The sequence below is a fragment of the Aquarana catesbeiana genome, linkage group LG04 (assembly GCF_042186555.1).
Source record: "Aquarana catesbeiana isolate 2022-GZ linkage group LG04, ASM4218655v1, whole genome shotgun sequence".
In the NCBI taxonomy this organism is placed as follows: domain Eukaryota; kingdom Metazoa; phylum Chordata; class Amphibia; order Anura; family Ranidae; genus Aquarana; species Aquarana catesbeiana.
This window is the reverse complement of record NC_133327.1, coordinates 491,328,072-491,347,543: the sequence shown is the minus strand read 5'-3', so window position 1 is coordinate 491,347,543 and position 19,472 is coordinate 491,328,072. Positions and strand designations below refer to the sequence as shown.

Genomic DNA, 19,472 nt, shown 5'->3' with positions numbered 1-19,472 from the left:
ACACCTAGCAGGAAACACTAAGCATATCAAGCAAATAACAGGGGGAAAAAATCATTAGCAAAGAGGTGTCTTTCATTTATACCATCTAGTAGTGACTCAAAACATGGCATCTAATAAAAGATGTCACGCCTAGTAGGAAAACAAGAAAAAAAACATATCGAGCTAATAAATAGGGGAAAGCACTAACTTGGAAGTGTCTTGCTCTACACCTAAAAGTATTAATATATAAATGTGAATGATGGACACATTTAAAACACTAAAACAAATGTTTTGCCAGATATTTACACATGGCAATATATATCAAAATTAACTTAAGCCATAGTTTGATCTTCATCTCAATGCCAAACAAAATATTTGCTGATTGGACCAAAAAACTCCCCAGCATGTGAACCACAAAAAAGGGACACAGTGAGTCAAGCATCTAGCAAAATCATTAGCTGTTAAAAAGATTACTCCTTCAAATAAATGAAATTAAAACCACGAACTATAAAATGTATAAATATTCCAATTAAAAGTTGGAGATAAAGCAATTTAGATCGAATTCTACGTTATGTCCAGACGGCGTTAAAGTACGTAATTCATGGATCCATTTTGACTCAGCCTGACTGATCCTGATAATTTTATTGTCGCCTCTCCAATGGGCTTTATACTTCTCTATTCCGCACACTCTCAATGAGGAAGGGTCACTATTGTGATACTGTGCATAGTGCTTGGATAGACTATGTTTATCAAAACTTTTTTTGATGTTACGTACATGCTCTTTTAATCTTATCCACAATGCTCTTTTGGTTCTGCCGACATATTGAATCCGGCAGGGGCATTCCAAAAGGTAAACGACTCCCTCACTCCTACACGAGATGAAATCTTTTATCTCATAGTTCTGTAATGTGACAGTAGATGTAAAACTCAATTTCTTCTTTTTATCTTCTCTCGTGTGTCTGCAAGTATAACAATTTTTGCATGGATAAAACCCCTTACCTTCAAAGAAGGAAAACTTTTTCTTTTGTGGGGGATCTACAACATTTTTTGCCAGACGGTCCCTTAAGGTTGGAGCTCTCCTATATACAAATTTCGGTTGGTTAGATAGAATAGTTCCTAAGTGTCGATCCATTTTAATAATATCCCAATGTTTTTTGACTATTTTTTCAATTTGCTTATGTTGGATATTGTAATCCATAATGATGGGTACATTCTCTTGTTGGTTATGAGTTTTTTCTCCATCCTGTAACAATTTTTCTCTATTCATTGCAATGACATCGTTAATTTTTTCTTCTATGAAATTGGTCTCATAACCCTTCTGGACAAACCTTTCTCCAATCATTTTGGCCTGTTCTAAAAATGTTTCTTTACTGGTACAGTTTCTTCTCAATCTAACCAGCTGACCTTTTGGTATGTTCTCCAACCATATTGGATGATAGCAGCTATCCAGAGGTAGATAACTGTTCCTATCAACTGCTTTGAAGTACGTTTGGGTAAATAACTTAGTTCCTTCTTTTTTTATTTGCAGATCAAGGAAGTTAATTCGCTCATCACTGATTTCCCACGTTAATTTTATACCTTTACTATTAGTGTTAAGATTAAAACAAAAATCGCTGAGGCTTTCTCTATTACCGCTCCAGATTATAAAAATATCATCAATAAAACGTTTATAAAATAATAACTGTTGCGGTCGATTGTTGTAAAGTGCTTCTTCTTCCCACTCTGACATATAAAGGTTAGCAACACTGGGTGCATATTTTGCACCCATTGCAATTCCACATATCTGTTTGTAATATTTATTGTTATGCCAAAAATAATTGGAATCTAAACTGTATTTCAAGCAATCTAATATAAATCTCCTTTGCTTGCATTTCAGGTTACTCAGCTTTCTCAAAGCCCACTTTGTTGCCTGTATCGCTTCATCATGGTTGATGACCGTATACAGGGATGAGACATCTGCCGTTGCCAAATATACGGGATCGTCACTCAAGTTAACTTCATTGAGGAGTTGAATAAGATGTTTAGTGTCTCTTAAATAGGATCTCGTGATCTTAACCACTGGTTGTAAAAACCAGTCGATGTATTCACCAATTCGTGCTCCCACCGAATTAATCCCATTCACTATAGGCCTTCCTGGGGGTTTGAATTTATCCTTGTGTATTTTTGGTAGTGTATATATTACGGGTACCTTACAAGTTTTTGGTTGTAGATACGTGGCTTCTTTTTTATTTAGGAGACCTTTATCCACTCCTTTCTGTATGACCTTGGCAAGTTCTTTTTTGTATCTTATCGTTGGATTGTTTAGTAATAGCTGGTAAGTGTCTTTATCATTGACCTGACGGTTGAGTTCCTCATTGTAGTCAACTTTCGATTGGACAACTATGGCTCCTCCCTTGTCAGCTTGCCTTATTACAATATCATTTCTTGTTTCTAATTTTTTTATTCCATTCTTTATACTTCTGGACTCCCGTACATTTCTTATTTTCAATTCCTGTAGATCATATAAAATCATTTTTTTAAAAACTTCTATGTGTCCATCATTCCCAGTAGGTGGATTAAAAAGAGATTTATTCTTCAGATTACTGTATATAATCCCGCTATTATCCGGTATCTTCGCACCTCTTTTTTCTAGTGGATTACTGAGCATATATTTTTTTATGTTCAGACTCCTGATAAATTTGTTGATATCCACATATGCATTGAATTTATTGAGGTTCTTTTTTGGGGCAAATTTCAGTCCTTTATCCAGGACTCTAATTTCTTCCTGCGTCAATTCCACCCCACTGATATTAATGATGCCTTGCCCTAATATTCTCTTTTCCTTTTGTTTTTTGATTCCTGCTCGACATCCTCTTCTCGAGCAGGAGGATGTCGAGCAGGAATCAAAAAACAAAAGGAAAAGAGAATATTAGGGGAAGGCATCATTAATATCAGTGGGGTGGAATTGACACAGGAAGAAATTAGAGTCCTGGATAAAGGACTGAAATTTGCCCCAAAAAAGAACCTCAATAAATTCAATGCATATGTGGATATCAACAAATTCATCAGGAGTCTGAACATAAAAAAATATATGCTCAGTAATCCACTAGAAAAAAGAGGTGCGAAGATACCGGATAATAGCGGGATTATATACAGTAATCTGAAGAATAAATCTCTTTTTAATCCACCTACTGGGAATGATGGACACATAGAAGTTTTTAAAAAAATGATTTTATATGATCTACAGGAATTGAAAATAAGAAATGTACGGGAGTCCAGAAGTATAAAGAATGGAATAAAAAAATTAGAAACAAGAAACGATATTGTAATAAGGCAAGCTGACAAGGGAGGAGCCATAGTTGTCCAATCGAAAGTTGACTACAATGAGGAACTCAACCGTCAGGTCAATGATAAAGACACTTACCAGCTATTACTAAACAATCCAACGATAAGATACAAAAAAGAACTTGCCAAGGTCATACAGAAAGGAGTGGATAAAGGTCTCCTAAATAAAAAAGAAGCCACGTATCTACAACCAAAAACTTGTAAGGTACCCGTAATATATACACTACCGAAAATACACAAGGATAAATTCAAACCCCCAGGAAGGCCTATAGTGAATGGGATTAATTCGGTGGGAGCACGAATTGGTGAATACATCGACTGGTTTTTACAACCAGTGGTTAAGATCACGAGATCCTATTTAAGAGACACTAAACATCTTATTCAACTCCTCAATGAAGTTAACTTGAGTGACGATCCCGTATATTTGGCAACGGCAGATGTCTCATCCCTGTATACGGTCATCAACCATGATGAAGCGATACAGGCAACAAAGTGGGCTTTGAGAAAGCTGAGTAACCTGAAATGCAAGCAAAGGAGATTTATATTAGATTGCTTGAAATACAGTTTAGATTCCAATTATTTTTGGCATAACAATAAATATTACAAACAGATATGTGGAATTGCAATGGGTGCATAATATGCACCCAGTGTTGCTAACCTTTATATGTCAGAGTGGGAAGAAGAAGCACTTTACAACAATCGACCGCAACAGTTATTATTTTATAAACGTTTTATTGATGATATTTTTATAATCTGGAGCGGTAATAGAGAAAGCCTCAGCGATTTTTGTTTTAATCTTAACACTAATAGTAAAGGTATAAAATTAACGTGGGAAATCAGTGATGAGCGAATTAACTTCCTTGATCTGCAAATAAAAAAAGAAGGAACTAAGTTATTTACCCAAACGTACTTCAAAGCAGTTGATAGGAACAGTTATCTACCTCTGGATAGCTGCCATCATCCAATATGGTTGGAGAACATACCAAAAGGTCAGCTGGTTAGATTGAGAAGAAACTGTACCAGTAAAGAAACATTTTTAGAACAGGCCAAAATGATTGGAGAAAGGTTTGTCCAGAAGGGTTATGAGACCAATTTCATAGAAGAAAAAATTAACGATGTCATTGCAATGAATAGAGAAAAATTGTTACAGGATGGAGAAAAAACTCATAACCAACAAGAGAATGTACCCATCATTATGGATTACAATATCCAACATAAGCAAATTGAAAAAATAGTCAAAAAACATTGGGATATTATTAAAATGGATCGACACTTAGGAACTATTCTATCTAACCAACCGAAATTTGTATAAAGGAGAGCTCCAACCTTAAGGGACCGTCTGGCAAAAAATGTTGTAGATCCCCCACAAAAGAAAAAGTTTTCCTTCTTTGAAGGTAAGGGGTTTTATCCATGCAAAAATTGTTATACTTGCAGACACACGAGAGAAGATAAAAAGAAGAAATTGAGTTTTACATCTACTGTCACATTACAGAACTATGAGATAGAAGATTTCATCTCGTGTAGGAGTGAGGGAGTCGTTTACCTTTTGGAATGCCCCTGCCGGATTCAATATGTCGGCAGAACCAAAAGAGCATTGTGGATAAGATTAAAAGAGCATGTACGTAACATCAAAAAAAGTTTTGATAAACATAGTCTATCCAAGCACTATGCACAGTATCACAATAGTGACCCTTCCTCATTGAGAGTGTGCGGAATAGAGAAGTATAAAGCCCATTGGAGAGGCGACAATAAAATTATCAGGATCAGTCAGGCTGAGTCAAAATGGATCCATGAATTACGTACTTTAACGCCGTCTGGACATAACGTAGAATTCGATCTAAATTGCTTTATCTCCAACTTTTAATTGGAATATTTATACATTTTATAGTTCGTGGTTTTAATTTCATTTATTTGAAGGAGTAATCTTTTTAACAGCTAATGATTTTGCTAGATGCTTGACTCACTGTGTCCCTTTTTTGTGGTTCACATGCTGGGGAGTTTTTTGGTCCAATCAGCAAATATTTTGTTTGGCATTGAGATGAAGATCAAACTATGGCTTAAGTTAATTTTGATATATATATTGCCATGTGTAAATATCTGGCAAAACATTTGTTTTAGTGTTTTAAATGTGTCCATCATTCACATTTATATATTAATACTTTTAGGTGTAGAGCAAGACACTTCCAAGTTAGTGCTTTCCCCTATTTATTAGCTCGATATGTTTTTTTTCTTGTTTTCCTACTAGGCGTGACATCTTTTATTAGATGCCATGTTTTGAGTCACTACTAGATGGTATAAATGAAAGACACCTCTTTGCTAATGATTTTTTCCCCCTGTTATTTGCTTGATATGCTTAGTGTTTCCTGCTAGGTGTGAGAATTCATTTATTAAATGCCTTTTCTTGAGTCACCACTAGATGGCATGGGCGAAAGGAATGATATAGCTAACACTGTCATTTTTATTTTTATTTCATTACAAAATTCTTGTACATTATTTATGTTTTAATATTGTCAAATGAAGTTCTTACTTTGATTTATTATGTATGAAGCAGCACTTATAATGTATTGCCATTAGTAGTTTTGGAGCGAGTTTTAAACATACATACAAGATCGGACTCAAACAATGTTTACAGCGTTGCCATGACGGCGGCGCTGATATAAGCTGACTAGCAGGCACCGGACTCCTCATCCCTTTGATAAAGTCACGTGCTGTGACGCAACGCGTCAGGGTAGGAGGAGCCAGGTGCCGACGCTTCTCGGGGACGGCCGTACCCGGAAGCTTTTATCGTCTCTGCTGCTATTTTCTGCTGACAGTTTTGGTTTTAAATGTAAGTTATTATTTTTTACAATAAATCTGTATTGAAAGTACTTCACTATGGAAGCATCTCCTTCTTCCCTATTATCATTTTGGGGTCCTTGTGAGCGCTGTTGATTAGTAGAGAAAAATCTGACCCACGCATACCGTGTGGAAGAGGGGGACAGCTGTTGGATCATCACCCCTTACAGAGAAACATCAACCTTCTGCTTTACTTGGCCTATTGGGGGCCGCTGATTGAGGTGAGAGGCTGGGGGAAACACCTGTGTGCTGCACCAGTTTTCAAGTGAATGAATCCAGCACTTAGTCACCTTATCGGCATGGTATTACCAACCTTTTGTACGGACATTACGAATCACACTGCATGAAGCATTATTTTCTTGGACTTTGATCACATTTTATGTCACAATTTTTTAATTATATTTAGAAATACGTAGGAGTGGGAGAGGTGTTGGATTTTGGGAGTTCATTCCAGAGTCGCATTTATATATATGCTATGCACAAATGTCACTTTTCTTGCACTTGATCACTTTTGCCTACATATGTGAAATAGAGTCGCTATTTTATATTTAATATTGCATTATAGTTGTGTGGTATTATCCACTTACCAGTAATATTTATTTTGGATATTATTTAAATAATTTTGTTTGCTTTTATTTATTATGTTGAGGAAAATTATGCACATTATATGACACTTTTTGAGGTATTGGTATTTTATTCTATAAGATTTTATTTCATCATTATCACTGAGTTTAATATCACCTTTGGTCACAGTTTCCACAGAGTTTGGTTGAGGAATATTATATCCATTGGATGATTTATTTTTATATTTCTATTGGAAATGACCACCAGTATTTAATATTTTAGTTGGTTTGGCAGCCCCCTATTGGGGGTAGTTAGTATTGCTTATCAAGGAAGTATTGAGTATTGTCTATTAAGGAAGTATTGAGATTTATGTTATTTGAAAGTTCGATTTATTATGAGGGGTACACCTAGATTAGCGCCACATACTTTTGATTGTTATTACGTTACTTACTAGGGTGGGTGAGGCCACCCCTTATGTTGGCAGCTTCTCTAATTTTTGTTCCATCACCCATGATTCTTTGAGAGCGTGGTTGTGCGCATTAGTTCTTTATTACCTTAGGCCACCTACACTCCTACACCCACTGGAAGGTGTCAAGGTGTTTTATTCTGAGCACTTACACGGGACAAGCAGCAATAAAGGTGGTTACATCAGTGCGGAAAATAGGATTTTTATAACAGCTTACCTGTAAAATACTTTTCTTTGAAGTATATCACGGGACACAGAGCCATAGTAATTTCTATGTGGGTTATAGGCCACCTTCAGGTGATGGACACTGGCACACCCTAAGATAGGAAGTCCACTCCCTTTATAACCCCTCCCACTACTGGAAGTACCTCAGTTTTTGTAGCAAAGCAATACACATGTATTCCAGAAAGAGGGGAGGGACCTCTGTGTCCCGTGATGTACTTCAAAGAAAAGGATTTTACAGGTAAGCTGTTATAAAAATCCTATTTTTTTAATCGTACATCACGGGACACAGAGCCATAGTAATTACTATGTGGGATGTCCGAGAGCAATGCCAACTGAGGGGAGGGAGACACAGCAGAATTAGGGCAACATGAGACTAGAGGACTTATACTGCTGCCTGCAGCACACTACACCCAAAGGCAATATCCTCATGTCTTTTTACATTCAACTGATAAAATCTGGTAAAATGTATGGACTGAAGACCAAGTTGAAGCCTTGCAGTTTTGAACCATGGAAGCTTGGTGATGCACTCCCACGAAGCACTAACAGTCCTAGTGGAGTGCGCTTTTGATTTGAGAGGGTGGAATCCTCCTCTTTAAACCATAATCCTGAACAGTTACTTGCTGAATCCATTTAGAAATAGTAGATTTCGATGCTGCCTGTCCTTTTTCTAGGACCTTCCGTCAACACAACAAAACATACGTTTTTCGAAATTTTCGAAATTTATTCTTCTCCTCAGTCTTCACGAGTGAATTGGGGGGCTTCAGTAACCAAAACTGCAGTGTTTATCCTCATGACACAACACAGGAAGCACCTACATGGTTAACAGAGGACGGAATTAAAATTAGACTTGAGAAACTTAACATTAATAAATCACCGGGACCAGATGGCTTGCATCCGAGGGTACTTAGGGAACTCAGTCAGGTGATTGCCAGACCGTTGTTCCTAATTTTTACAGACAGTCTATTGACTGGAATGGTACCAGCTGATTGGAGAAAAGCCAATGTAGCACCAATATTTAAAAAGGGCCCAAAAAACATCCCTGTGAATTACAGACCAGTTAGCCTAACATCAATAGTATGTAAACTCTTGGAGGGGATGATAAGGGACTATATACAAGATTTTAGTAATAAGAATGATATCATTAGCAGTAACCAGCATGGATTCATGAAGAATCGTTCTTGCCAAACCAATCTATTAACCTTCTATGAGGAGGTGAGTTGCCATCTAGATAAAGGAAGGCCCGTAGACGTGGTGTATCTGGATTTTGCAAAAGCATTTGACACAGTTCCCCATAAACGTTTACTGTACAAAATAAGGTGCGTTGGCATGGACCATAGGGTGAGTACATGGATTGAAAACTGGCTACAAGGGCGTGTTCAGAGGGTGGTGATAAATGGGGAGTACTCAGAATGGTCAGGGGTGGGTAGTGGGGTTCCCCAGGGTTCTGTGCTGGGACCAATCCTATTTAATCTGTTCATAAACGACCTGGAGGATGGGATAAACAGTTCAATCTCTGTATTTGCAGACGATACTAAGCTAAGCAGGGCAATAACTTCTCCGCAGGATGTGGAAATCTTGCAAAAAGACCTGAACAAATTAATGGGGTGGGCGACTACATGGCAAATGAGGTTCAATGTAGAAAAATGTAAAATAATGCATTTGGGTGGCAAAAATATGAATGCAATCTATACACTGGGGGGAGAACCTCTGGGGGAATCTAGGATGGAAAAGGACCTGGGGGTCCTAGTGGATGATAGGCTCAGCAATGGCATGCAATGCCAAGCTGCTGCTAATAAAGCAAACAGAATATTGGCATGCATTAAAAGGGGGATCAACTGCAGAGATAAAACGATAATTCTCCCACTCTACAAGACTCTGGTCCGCCCGCACCTGGAGTATGCTGTCCAGTTCTGGGCACCAGTCCTCAGGAGGGACGTACTGGAAATGGAGCGAGTACAAAGAAGGGCAACAAAGCTAATAAAGGGTCTGGAGGATCTTAGTTATGAGGAAAGGTTGCGAGCACTGAACTTATTCTCTCTGGAGAAGAGACGCTTGAGAGGGGATATGATTTCAATTTACAAATACTGTACTGGTGACCCCACAATAGGGATAAAACTTTTTCGCAGAAGAGAGTTTAATAAGACTCATGGCCACTCATTACAATTAGAAGAAAAGAGGTTTAACCTTAAACTACGTAGAGGGTTCTTTACTGTAAGAGCGGCAAGGATGTGGAATTCCCTTCCACAGGCGGTGGTCTCAGCGGGGAGCATTGATAGCTTCAAGAAACTATTAGATAATCACCTGAATGACCGCAATATACAGGGATATGTAATGTAATACTGACACATAATCACACACATAGGTTGGACTTGATGGACTTGTGTCTTTTTTCAACCTCACCTACTATGTAACTATGTAACTATGAATCTGAGCAGTCGCCTTCAAGTAGACCCTGAGTGCTCTCACCACATCTAGAGAATGTAGTAATTTCCCTTCCGTAGAACAGGGTTCTGGGAAAAATTAAGGTAGAACAATATCCTGGTTCGGATAAAAACTAGACACTACCTTCGGTAAAGAGTTAGGATGAGGACGCAATACTACCTTATCCTTGTGAATAATCAAATATGGCTCTTTACAAGAAAAAGCAGCCAACTCTGATACCCTTCTTGCAGAAGATATGGCTACCAGAAAATTAGTTTCCTTGTCAAAAGAACCAAGGGAATATGCTGTATCGGCTCAAAAAGGCTGTTTCAGCAATGCCAACAGAACTAAATTCAAGCTCCAAGGGTTCAGGAGTGACCTAACCGGAAGATTAAGCCCCCTGAATAAGCTACGAACCAAAGAATGTGAAGCAAGTGGTTATTGAAATAATACCGATAAGGCCAAAACCTGGCCTTTGATAGTACACAAGGCCAGCTTCATTTCTAACCCTATCTACAGAAGTCAAGAATTCTACCTATGACATACATCCTGGATTCACAACAGGAGACATATGCTTTCCAGACTATATAATCTATAATTCCGGAAGCCAGCTTCTCTGCATTAATCAAGGTAAATACCACTGGACCTGACAGCCCACACTTCTTCAGAATGTGGGTCTCAATAGCCAAACCGATAAATTTAGCATTTGTAAGGTAGGATGGAATACCAGACCTTGCAAGAGAAGGTCTGTACGTGGTGGTAGGGTCCATGAATCCCCTACTGCCATCTTTATGATCTCTGCATACCAAGATATTCTGGGCCACAAGAATCACCGATTTCCCTTCCTGCTTGATCCTGCAAAGCAGTCGTGGAAGCAGCAGAATACGAGGAAATGCATAAATCAGTGAGAACTGATTCCCCGGGAATACTAAGGCATCTGTTCCGCATGCTAGCAGATCCCTTGTTCTTGACACAAAGTTGTTGATTCTCTTGTTGAACCTGGACGCAAACAGATCTACGTCTGCCAAATTTGTATTCCCGTAATGAAGACTGCCAATAGGCAAGGTAAATTGTTTTCTGCCCAAGTTAAGATATGATTCACCTCTCTCTGGGCCGCACGACTTCTCATGCCCCCCTTGGCGATTGATATAGGCCACTGCTGTGGCATTGTCGGATTGGATCCTGACGGGACAATTCCGTAACCTGAACGTCCAGGCCCTCAGGGCCAAGCGCGCTGCCCGGATCTCTAGAATGTTGATGGGCAAAATCATTGTTACCATCTTCTAGGTACCTGGTAGGAAAGATTTTTCCTGGAGACAGATACATTTGGAAATCTAGAGCTTGGATCTTCTTGTTCCAAGCCAATAAGATACTGTTTTGCAGCAGCCTCAAATGAAACTGAGCATAAGTGTAACTTCTATAGTCAGGAAGATACTGGAGCGTTTAATAAAAGACCACATAGACAAGTTCTTGCTGGAAAAAAAACATTTTTAACCAACAGACAGCATGGATTCATGAAAGACAGAAGTTGTCAGACAAACCTGATTTCTTTTTATGAGGAGGTAAGTAAAACCTTAGACAGAGGGGTGGCTGTGGATGTAGTATACTTGGATTTTGCAAAAGCGTTCGATACAGTTCCGCACACACGGCTCATGTGTAAGGTAAAGTCTACAGGCTTGGAAATATCAGTTTGTAAATGGATAGAAAACTGGATAAAAGACAGAATTCAGAGAGTAGTGGTTAATGATTTTTACTCTGAATGGTCTAAGGTTATCAGTGGTGTACCCCAAGGTTCAGTGCTGGGACCCTTACTTTTTAATAAACTTTATAAATGGTATTGGGTCTGGGATCAAAAGTAACAATTCTGTCTTTGCAGATGACACCAAGCTATGCAGTGGAATAACGTCCTTGCAGGATGTCTCCAATTTACAAGCAAACCTCAATGCACTAATTGGGCGACTATGTGGCAGATGAGGTTTAATGTTGAGAAATGTAAAGTTATGCACTTGGGGGCTAAGAATATGCATGCATCATACATGCTAGGGGGAGTACAACTGGGGGAATCGGTAGTGGAGAACGATCTGGGGGTTTTGGTAGATCATAAGCTCAATAATAGCATGCAATGCCAAGCTGCTCTTTCCAAAGCGAGCAAAGTCCTTTCTTGTATTAAGAGAGGTATGGAATCCAGAGAGAGAGATATAATTTTGCTCCGGTTCAAATGATTAGTAAGACTTCATCTGGAATATGCAGTTCAGTTTTGGGCACCAGTTCTCAAAAAGAATATCGGGGAACTGAAGAGAGTGCAGAGAAGGGCAACCAAACTGATAAGAGGCATGGAGGAGCTCAGCTATGAGGAAAGATTAGAGGAACTGAATTTATTCACTCTTGAGAAGAGAATAAGGGGGATATGATCAACATGTTCAAATATATAAGGGGTCCATATAGTGAACTTGGTGTTGAGTTATTCTCTTTACGGTCAACACAGAGGACACAGGGGGGAACCTTTACGTCTAGAGGATAAGAGATTTCTTCTCCAAATACGAAAAGGTTTCTTCACAGTAAGAGCTGTAAAAATGTGAACTACCTCCCGTCAGAGGTGGTTCTGGTCAGCTCAGTAGATTGCTTTAAGAAAGGCCTGGATACTTTCCTAAATGTACATAATATAACTGGGTACTAACATTTATTGGCAAAGTTGATCCAGGAAAAATCTGATTGCCTCTTGGGGGATCAGTAAGGAATTTTTTCGCCTGCTGTAGCAAATTGGAGCATGCTCTTCTGGGGTTTTTTGCCTTCCTCTGGATCAACTGTGGGTATAGAATTGGGTATATTGGATTGTATGATATTTTTTATTTTATTTTATTTTTTTTTATGGTTGAACTGGATGGACTTTGGTGTCTTTTTTCAACCTGACTAACTATGTAACTATGTAACTATAAGGAACGGCCTCGAATGAAGCCACCATCTTTCCCACCAACCTCATGCAAAGCCGAATAGAAGGATTCTTCTTTGCCTTGACAACCTGAATCAGTTCCTTTATGGCCCTGATCTTTGCCTGGGGCAAGAATACCCTTTTCTGGGCTGTATCAATAATCAGACCCAGGTATTCTAATCTCCTTGATAGTATTTTTAAGAAGGATTTCTCTAGGTTGAGAATCCAACCTAGGTATTCCAGGTAGTTGACTGTGGATCATACTTTGGTCTAAGCGGGTTACCGACTGGTCTACCAAGAGCAGATCTTCTAGGTAAGCTATAATTGTTATACCATGGGCCCTTAATCCTGCTACAGGAGGGACCAGGACCTTTGTAAATACTCGAAGTGCAGTAGCTAGACCGAAAGGCAGAGCTACAAACTGAAAACAAAGATTTTCTACCTCGAAACGTAGATATTTCTGGTGAGCGGGAAATATAGGTACATGGAGGTATGCATGCCTGATGTTTATTGACACCAGAAGTTCTCCACCTTGTAGGATGGAGACCACTGATCAGATAGACTCCATGCGAAAAGAGCGGATATTCAGAAACCGGTTTAGATCTTTGAGATCTAGAAATCGGTCTTTTTTGGTTTTGGTACCGTGAAATGGTTTAAATAAAACCCCAATCCCTGCTCTTGCATGAGAACCACTAAGATCTATTTTTTGAGACAAAAGATGGTCCAATGCTTGAAAGAGAGACTTCTTTTCCTCTGGCATCTGAGGAGACAGGGACTTTCGGAACCCAAGCTTGTACCCTAGAGTTATTGAGGAAGTCACCCATCTGCAGCCTACGGCACCTGGTATTCCCAGGTGGTCCCCCATCCAGGTACTGACCAGGTCTGACCCTGCTTAGCCTCTGAGAGCAGATGAGATCGGGCGTTTTCAGGGTAATGTGGCCGTAGGCTCCTGACACTCTTCCTACTAAACCTGCAAGAACTGCTGACGTCTTCCCCCACTTCGAGCAAGCAGGGGCGCCCCCTTATAAGGAGGCTCCAGTTCCCCTCTTGAACTTGACGGCGGAGGCCGTCGTGACTGCCTGGAGGCAGAGGCTCCTGACACTGGAGAAGGAGCTTGTTTAAATGAAATACGATTACTCCTCTTCCTAACTAGCAAAAGGGTACTTTTTCCACTAGAAATTTTTTGTATGTATTTATCCAAATCATCCCCAAACAGCTGTTAACCAAAAAGGAAAACTAGCCAGGAGCTTTGCATGACGCTTCGGCTGACCAATCTTTCAACCACAAGATTCTATGCCTATGCACCAGTCCGAGCGTAAGGCACAAGGTTTGAAGAATAGAATCTCCCATGGCGTCTATTGCTAAACATAATGCCGCTGGTAACTCAGCTAAATCCTGGCCTGCTGATCTGGAATAACCTTGAGCACCTGTTTAAACTGGTCTCTCAATGATTGGCATACACCAATTGCTGCTAGCGCAGGTTGAATTAATCAGAGAAAAAGTTTTTTGTTTTTTTTATAATAGGAATTCCAACTTCTTATCAGTTGGATCCCTAAGCATATGAGCATTGTCTACTAGACAAGTCAAACTTTCATTCACTGAGGATATACCAGCAACAATTGCTGGTATCTCCCACCTCTTATGCCGAGTACACACGACCGGTTTTGCCGTTGGACTAAACTCCGAAGGTTTCTCCGACGGAACTCAGACTGAATTTCATTCAAGCGGTTTTGCCTACACACAGTGAAACCAAAGTCCGACCAAAGTCCGACCATCCAGAACACGATGACGTACAGCACGTATGACGGGACTAGAAAAAGGAAGTTCAATAGCCAGTAGCCAATAGCTTTCGTCTCGTACTTGCTTCAGAGCATGCGTCGTTTTTGGTCAGTCGGAACAGCATACAGATGAGCAGTTTTCCAGATAGGAATTGGTTCCGTCGGAAATATTTAGAACATGTTCCATTTCCAGGTCGGTCAGAATTTTCGAAAAAAAAAAAGTCCGATGAGGCACACACGATTGGAATATACGATGAAAAGATTCCGTTGGACTTTTTCTGTCGGACATTCCGCTTGTGTGTACGCGGCTTATGTGAATTTTTCCTCCATAGGATAAAGTGTTATAGGAGGAATAAAATGCTTATCTGGGTGATCCCACTCAGAATACATAAGCCTTTCCAGCAATGAATGGACAGGAAAGACATGCACAGCTTGGGGAGGCTTTAGTGAACCCAAACAAAAATTGGGCATATCAACCAACTCAATGAAGAGTAGCAAAAATGCACCATCAATCTTTCAGATTGTGAAGCTGATCCCCGTGGATTTGACCCCTCAGAAGAGGAGTCATCAGCCTCTCCATGGTCCCCTGAGGGAAATTCATATTCTCCCGCCCCAAGATCCTCAGTTTGAGGGTCCTGGGTAGTGGAAAGGGACCTGTCGCATTTTATCCCATTCTGGGATGCGATTAAAGCCGCTAGTCAATCCTATTATGGCTTGAGAAAAAAAACCCTCTCCAGCAATATAGACAGGGGCTTCAGTATTGAAAACAATTGCAATATTTGATAGCCCTGATGGCTCACTCTGACCAGCCACCCCCTCTCAGGGGAGGATGCCATTGTAGAGATGAGTTTAGGCTGTTTAGAGCTTGAAGGAGTCCCTTTTGAGCCCTTTTTTGGGGTGTTTCTACCTCCCCTTCTGACCATAGCCTGATGCACAAATGCAGAGGTACTACCAGAAGAAATTGCATTCACTGTTTTAGCAAATAGTCCAGCAACTGTCGCTGCTATTAATGCTTAGCCTGATGCTTCAGTAAATGTGCCAAAGGAATGCCTGTATCACCACTTACATGTCCCTTTTTAGCTTTTGTGTCTCTCTGACAGCTGCAGTCGGCAAAAAATGGGGCCTTTTAAAAGTACCCCTGCGCTGGACATTGCTGCACGCCAACGTTGTGCTAAGCCACGCCCACTCAGTGTTCCCACCGTGCCCCCCTCTTTAAAAAAAAAAAAGTTTTCCCGCGCGAGCACGGGCCTCCAATCCGACGGGATCGGCGTGTGTATGGGGGGGAGGGCGGCGAGGGGGAGGGCTGTGACAAACCGCCGTACAGAGGTGTTGGAGAATGGAGCAGCATCCGCGGATTGTTCTGGCTTCTCCCTCTACTCAGAGAGAGGGGGAGAGCTTTTATCCGGGAGGGGGGTGTTTTAGAGAATAATCCCCCCCAACATCTTACCGGAGTCCTGTGACTGCTAGCCGGAGGAAGCTGCAGCTTCTGCTGACACAGCATGATCTGAGAAAGCATGACAAGGTACGTGTGACAACATTTACTTCTTAAAGGAGACAATTCATAAGAAACTTAAAAATTCCTTAAAAATCTCCACTTACCTTTCCCGCCGCAGGGATTTCTGTGGTAAAACCAACAGACCCAATCTTCACCCCTCACGGTGGGCTCTGTTTAAAAAACCTTCAGGAACTGGGGCCCCTTTTTATCGGGGGATCCGCATTCCTGGACCTGTATGTCAGGTCACCTGTATCCAGGTGTCAGATGCACCCCATTGGGGTCAGGAGTACACCGCTATGATAGTGGACCCTAAGGCTGACTGCTGTGGATGGAACTCAGGGTGGTTCAGGAAGGCAGGTCCCCTGGAGCACCAACACGGATCCCACAGTGAGTTAGAGCATAGATTCCCCAGGGCGCGGAGTCTAAGAGCCAGCAGGTGTTCACCAGAGCCTCTAGTGGTGAGGATGGACTGGGCTGCAACTGGCTCCAGGTCACGGCCCCCAGGGTCTCCCAGCTCACGCTCACAGTAGGCTACAGGAGGATGGAGAGGAAACAGCAGCCCAGGACAGCAAGGGATAGTAAGGAGGTAGCAAAATGTTGGGGTGACTAGCAGACAAGGATAACAGAGAACATGCCAAAAGTCAGGGTCACAGGCAAACAGGGATTGTCAAGAACGCGCCAAAAGTCAGGGTCACAAGCAGACAGGGATAGTCAGGAACACGCCAAGATCGGTAACAGAGACAGAGACAAACTTAGAGCACACGGCAAACAGGAAGCCAAACACACAATATTGCATGGCAAGGCAGGCTTGGAGAATACGGTGTTAAATAGTGGTCCTGTTGAGGCTAGGGTGGAGCCACACAGAGGGAAGATCACTTAAGCATGCAAGTGTGAGAGTACAAGCCTCAAGGCTGATACACAAACCAGGTAAGAGACAGACAGGTCATGAATGTATTACTACAAGGTCATGACACCGTAATACAGTGGTTCTCAACTCCTGTCCTCAGGGCCCACTAACAGGCCAGGTTTTATGTATTACCTTGGGGAGATGAAGACTAGAACACTGCAATCACTGAGCAGCAAATTATATCACCTGTGATGTATTTCAGTTATCTTGCAAACCTGGCCTGTTAGTGGGTCCTGAGGACAGGAGTTGAGAACCATTGCCGTAATAGCTCTCCACCAGAATAAACAAGGCTGAAAAAAACAAAAGCACTGGATCCCAGGGTCTAGCTCTCTAGAAAGAGAAGTGTTACGGGCTAAACCTCATTTCTTCCGCCACAAGGCCTGGGTACCATTCAATTCAGCCTAAAAAGACACTTTGAATGGATCCAGCTGCATAGCTAGCCCCAGCAGGGATTGCTCCAGTGGAGCTCAGCACAGCACATCTTTACTCGTGACCAACACTGGCAAAAAAACTGAGGTACTCCCAGTAGTGAGAGGGGTTATATAGGGAGTGGACTTCCTGTCTTAGGGTGTGCCAATGTCATTCACCTGAAGGTGGCCTATAACCCACATAGTAATTACTATGGCTTTGTGTCCCGTGATGTACGATTAAGAAACTAAGCCACCAGAATTGTTGAGACATAGACCAAATGAGTTGATACTTCGCTGGGTGCCCAGCTGCTTTAGGCGAATGTTAGGTCTGGAGCAAAGCAGTGCAAGATTCTTGGGGACAAAGCAGCAGTCATGAGGTTTTTCAGGATGGATCTGAGAGGCCAGAATTCTCTCACCCAAAGAAGAAGTGAGACTAGTGCGAATAGTGGCTAAAATGCAATCCAAGGCTATCACAGGAGTAGGAACAAACTCCATCTTGGACGAGGAGGAAAACTGTTGCGACAATGCATCTGCCCTTATATTCTTTGTACTGGGTAATAATTAGACTAAGTAATTGAAGCTTGACAGAAAAAGAGCCCACTGTGCCCTTCTGGGAGATGAGCGTTTAGCCTCAGACAAAAATGTGAGATTCTTCTGGTCAGTCAAAATGAGGACCGGCACGGTAGTACCCTTAAGGAAATGCCTCCATTCTTTAACAGCTCAAATGATGGTTAATAATTCTTTGTCCCCAATTTCATAATTGCATGCTGCTGGAGACAATTTTTTTTAGAAAAGTACCCACAGATGCATAGAGCTCTCAGAGGTAGAATGTTGACACAGGAGAGCGCCTACTCCAGTCTCAGATGCATCAACTTCAAGAATGACGAGAAATATAGGATCAGGATGTGCCAGCACAGGAGCTGTATCAAAAGCGGCCTTGAGGGAGTCAAAGGCTTTAATGGAATCCGGGGACCAATTTTGTGGGTTGCTGTCCTTCCTGGTCACATCAGTCAGGGGTTTGACCAGAAAAGGGAAATTACATATACATTTCCGATAATAATTGGCAAAGCCAGGAAACTGTTGTAGAGGACGTAGACTTGTGGGTCAAGACCACTGTAAGACTGCACATTCTTGATGGATCCATTGAAAACCAGACAGTAGAAAGATATAACCCAAAAATGTAACCTGTTCACAATGGAACTCACATTTTTCCAACTTGCAATACAGGTTGTTCTCTCTGAACCTCCTTAGTAGTAATCCTGAGTGTGGCTCGGGGTGAAATTTCAGTACCAAAAGCAGCAACCCCGAGCCACACTCAGGATCGCATAGCAGGATCCAGGCAAAGTTACTTACCTTGTCCCCAGGATCCTGCGATGTCTCCCCGCTGTGTGGGCGAGCTGTCCTCCGCCGGATCTATCACTGTGCCGAGTTCGGTTCCCTGTGAGCGTTGCGACGCACGGGGACGGAGCACGGCACTGTAATCTTACAGACTACATTACTGTATCAAATTATTTCACATCCCTTTTGCCCCTAGTGGTTTGTCCAGTGCCCTGCATGCAGTTTTATATTATAAATACTTTTCTTTCTGCCTGGAAACTGGAGATTGTCCATAGCAACCAAAAAGTGTCCATTTACATCAAAAGCGGTTTTAGACCAGCTAGAAAACAGCGATAATAAAGTAGAATCACAGAATTGAGCGATAGCGATTTGTGGGGAAATTCATCATCAAACACTGACAGTAATGACAGCGACAATTCTGCAACTGAGCAAATTTCAGTGTTTTTGATTTGATTACATTATTGAATAATTTTTATTATTAATATTATATTATAATTTGTTATAATTATTTAGTTATCTATTATAATCTAATTTATGATTTCGCATTTCAAACTATATCATACCTGGAATGTCTACTAGACTCTTGTTTGGACAGATTTAAGTGTGTTGTTCCTAAGAATTACAGGCCTACAATATAAAACGCCAAATTTCTATGCAAAACATTGTACTGCTTTGCGCATCAAAAATCTGAAATAATCATACCGCCAGGGAGGTTAACCTCTGTAGCACACGGGAGATGTCTGTGTGGTGGTTCTCTGGGGATTTAGAACATATGAGAATATTATCTAGGTAAACTACCAC

The 19,472-nt window shown here is 41.0% G+C and overlaps 1 protein-coding gene and 1 pseudogene across 4 annotated transcripts in view; one reads left to right on the top strand and one right to left on the bottom strand.

The window, feature by feature from the left end:
- Nucleotides 1–19,472, top strand: part of ARHGEF33 (Rho guanine nucleotide exchange factor 33) — a 583,069-nt gene that overhangs the window by 419,796 nt on the left and 143,801 nt on the right. The window lies entirely within an intron of this gene.
- On the bottom strand, nucleotides 13,572–13,690 carry LOC141141738 (5S ribosomal RNA; annotated as a pseudogene).